Source organism: Myotis daubentonii, chromosome 5 (genome assembly GCF_963259705.1).
Source record: "Myotis daubentonii chromosome 5, mMyoDau2.1, whole genome shotgun sequence".
NCBI classification, from domain to species: Eukaryota; Metazoa; Chordata; class Mammalia; order Chiroptera; family Vespertilionidae; genus Myotis; species Myotis daubentonii.
Genome location: NC_081844.1, coordinates 11673902 through 11678240, shown reverse-complemented (window position 1 = coordinate 11678240; position 4339 = coordinate 11673902). Strand labels below are relative to the sequence as shown.

General features: G+C 47.3%; 1 pseudogene; it reads left to right on the top strand.

The window, feature by feature from the left end:
* The first annotated feature begins 333 nt into the window (after positions 1-333).
* Positions 334-973, top strand: LOC132234472 (mitotic spindle assembly checkpoint protein MAD2A-like; annotated as a pseudogene).
* Positions 974-4339: the final 3366 nt, after the last annotated feature.

The following is a 4339-nucleotide window of genomic DNA, read 5'->3' as shown; positions in this document are numbered from 1 at the left end:
CATCTGAAAGGTCAGGGATCTAAACTGCATGGCCATCGATATGCTACAGGAAGAAAGGTCCCCCTGGCGCGAGCGAGGTCCTTGTTTGCCCAGTTTTGCCTGCCGCTGGGCACCCAGGGCTTTCCGCCCTGGTGACCTTCTGTGCCTGGCCCACCGTCCTTGCTCTGCTCGTGTCTGTCTAACTGCCCACCACAATAATACTGCCGGTCTTTTACCCCTTCACACGTGTCCTATATTTTTTCATATTTAAAGTCTTTCCTTTTTTAGAGGAGCCCCAAGAATGCCAGGTGCGGTCTCTGGTGCGGTGGGTGCATGCTGCCTGCGGACTGGGCCATGGCACCTGTCTGGGGAGCAGGGCGTCCCCTGCACGGGAGCGCCAACACCGTGGCCGACTTCTCCTTCGGCATCAACAGCGTTTTGCATCAGCATGGCAATTATCCTGAAACCTTTACTCGAGTGCAGAAATATGGACTCCCCTTGCTTGTAACCACTGACCCTGAGCTTATGAAACAAGGTGGTGGAACAACAGAAAGTTTGGTTGTACAAGTGCTCAGCGCAGAAGCTGGGGGTGGTCATCTCGAATATGGAAAGTGGGGAGGTGCTTGAAAGGTGGCAGTCAGACCTGAGTGTGACAAGGAGGCCAGAGATGACAGTGCACCCAGAGAGGAGTCTCAGAAAGCCATCAAGGTGAGATCCGCTCGGTGATCAGACCGATCACGGCCAGTGACGTTCCTGCCGCTGCTGGGAGTTTCCTGTTCATTTGGTCTGCTGATCTATACAGACAAAGATGTGGTTGTACCTGAAGTGGAAAGAGTCCAGACCACAGTTCCTTGCCAATTCTGAGCAGGTCCGCCCTCACGTGTCCCTCACAACAACACTCCACCAAGTGAGCAGCATGGGGGCCTACAAGTCCCTGCCAATGACTGAAGGAGTGCCGGGAACAATGATGGAATCCCACGTGTGTGTTTTCTGAGACCAAGTCAACTGCAGTTCTTGTTTTGTTTCATTGATTAGTTTTTAGGTGGGGAAAACTTAACATTGTGTTTTACTGAACTATGCATATTGTTCCATTTTTTGGTGCCTGTTTGTTTTCAAAGAGTTGACATAATTTTTTGCATACCGTTCAAAGGGAACCAGCAGATTATATCAGCACTGCAATGTCAATTCCTTTGAAGGTGGTAACTGGAGATGGAAAACTTTTGCTATGCCTAAATGCCTTCCTAAATCAGATCTTTTTGTCAAGTAGCTTGACTCAGAGTATAGGTAAATATGAAACAGCAAAAGGAGTCTGAATATTCAGAATCTTTGCTTAGTCCTAAAGTACCTGATAATCCACAGTGACAATATTCCTAGAAGGTCCTTTTGCCATTTATTTCATTTGTATAGTTTCCATATTGAAAAGACCTCCAGCCCTGACTGGTTTGGCTCAGTGGATAGAGCGTTGGCCTGCGGAGTGAAGGTCCCAGGTCCAATTCCGGTCAAGGGCATGTACTTTGGTTGCGGGCACATCCCCAGTTGGGGGTGTGCAGAATGCAGCTGATCGATGTTTCTCTCTCATCGATGTTTCTAACTCTCTATCCCTCTCCCTTCCTCTCTGTAAAAAAATAAATAAAAATATATTTTTTAAAAAAAGAAAAGACCTCCAATTATTTGACTTTAACGTATATAATTTATACTTACAAAGTTGTCCTTATTTCTCCTGTTTAAATTCTGCTGATACTGAACTCTTAATGTTCTTTTTGTGTTTAATAAATCAAGTTTTAAATGACAATGATAAGTAAAGTGAAATGTGTATGTTTAAAAAAAATTAGATTCACAGCAAATTTAAAAGTAAGGTACAGAGATTTCCCACATAATGCTTGCCCCAGGCCTCCCGCTATCAACATCCCCACCAGAGTGGCACATTTGTTATAATTCATAAGCCTACATTGATGCAACATAATCACTCAGTCCACAGTTTATCTTGGGATTCACCTTAGTGCTGTATATTCTGTGGGTTTAGAAAAATGTGTCATTACATGTATCCATCATCATAGGACCATACAAAGTATCCTCACTGCCTTAACAACCCTCTACTCTACCTGTTCTTCCCTCCACCCGCCCACAGTTCCTGGAAACCACTGATATTTTTACTGTCTTCATACTTTTGCCTTTTCCAGAGCGTCATATAGTTGGAATCCTATGGTGTTAGACTTTTCAGTTGGCCCCTTTCACTTGGCAACATGCATTTAAAGTTCCTCCATGTCTTTTTAAGGCTTGATGGCTCAATGTAGTGCTGAATAATAATAATAACTCATTGTCTGGGTGTGCCAGTTTATTTACCCACTCACCTACTGGAGGGCATCTGGGTTGCTTCCAAGTTTTGGCAGCTATGAATAAAGCAGCTATAAATACCCATACAGAGGTTTCTGTGTGAATATAACTTTTGAACTCCTTTGGGAAAATACCAAGGAGCACGACTGCTGAATCTTATGATAAGAGTGTGTTGACGTTTGTAACCAACGGCCAGCTTATCTTTCAAGGTGGTTTGCTTTCCACCGGCAAGGAATGAGAGCTCTGTTGCTCCACGTCCTCAGCAGTATTTGGTGGTGTTCGTGTTCCACACTTGACCATTCAAATCGGTGCGCGGTGGTGTCTCATGCTGAGTTAGCTTGCATTTCTCTGATAATATTTGATGTGGAGAATCTTTTCATGTACTTATTTGCCGCTTTTTTGTGAGGGCAGTGATCACTCTTTTTGTTGTTAATTGATTTCAGAGAGGACGGGAGAGAGAGAGAGATAGAAACATCAATGATGAAAGAAAATCATTGATTGGCTGCCTCCTGCACTCCCCCTGCTGGGGATCGAGCCCATAACCTGAGCCCTTGACCTGAATTGAACCCAGGACCCTTCTGTCCACTGAGTCAAACCAGCTAGAGCAATGACTCTTTTTTTATTAACCCTCACCCAAGAATATGTTTATTGATTTGATTTGATTTTTTTTATTGATTTGAGAGAGAGAGGAAGAGGGAAAGAGAGAGAAACATCGATGTGAAAGAGCTACATTAATCGGACACTTCCCGACCAGGGACTGAACCCGAAACCTGGGTATGTGCCCTGACCAAGAATCAAAACCGAAACCTTTTTGGTGTAAAGGACGACACTCCAACCATCTGAGCCAACCAGCTGGGGCGAGGCAGTGATCACTCGTGATCTGCATCTCCACATGCACAGGTCTCCAGAGCAGGCACTCAATAGACATAGGAGTGAAATATTTGGAGAAGGGGTGTGTTCTGTGTGGTCCCAGAAGGCTAAGCCAGGACCACAGAGAAGGGGCTGGAGGTTCAATGTGGGGCCAGCATCTGAAAGAATTTTCTTAAGAATTCCAGCTTACTAATCCAGCAGAGGCTGCCTTGAGAGGTAATGAGCTGCCCATCACAGGAGGTGTGCAAGTGAGGGGTAGGAAACACTTCTTTCAATCTGTCTCTCTGTCTTCTCCACACCTCCCTGCCCAGACTCAGGGGGGAGGAGGGCGGAATGAAGAAGGCACCCTCCTTCCCAAGCTGACCCAAGAGGCTCTCCTCTAAGAAGGCTGCCCAGGGGGGACAGGGACTGCAGGGGCTTTCCCACGGCCCTGGAAGCCCAGCCCCTCTTTGGAAGCACTGCTGAGTCCCAAGAGGCTACATCCTCACAAGAGTCAGGGAGCCCACTGGAGCCTGGGGTCCGGCACTCTCACTCCAAGTGAACCTCTGCCTCTTAAAAGCCCCAGTGAAACTGACTTCTAAAACTGAGACCCCTCTGTGAAGCTCAGATTTCAAGGGGAAAATGCAAGGCACTCCGGGACTACAGCAGACCTCACCTTCCCCTCGCCCCTCCTGGAGCCCGTGGAGAGGCTGAAGCCATGGTACCTCTGTGCCCAGCCCACAGGCCCAGCCAGAGTCCCCAGAGCCAGGAGCAGGCTGATGGTGGAGGGGCTTGGGGATAGGAGCCAGCAATCCCATCCCTTCCAATGACATGCTGCTTGACCTTAGACAAGGGCCTGCTGTTCTCTGAGCCTCAGTCTTTTCAACTGTCAAATGGGTACAAGGTTGGTGCCTGGGTTGGTAAACAGCCTGGGTGCATTCTCAGTCCTAGGTGTGCATATTAGGTGTTCCATTCTGGAACTCCATGCGCTTCAGGGAGGCCCACAGGGTTCGTGGGGTCTGATTTGATGGAAGGATCATGTCACAAGGAGGTCAGCTCCATGGAAATCAACTTCTTGGAAATACACATGGAACAAAATTCATCGCAGGGAACTTAAGCCCTTGGCTCCTTCCTGGTCAGACAGATCCTTCTGTCTCTCCCTCCCGCTCTTTCCAAC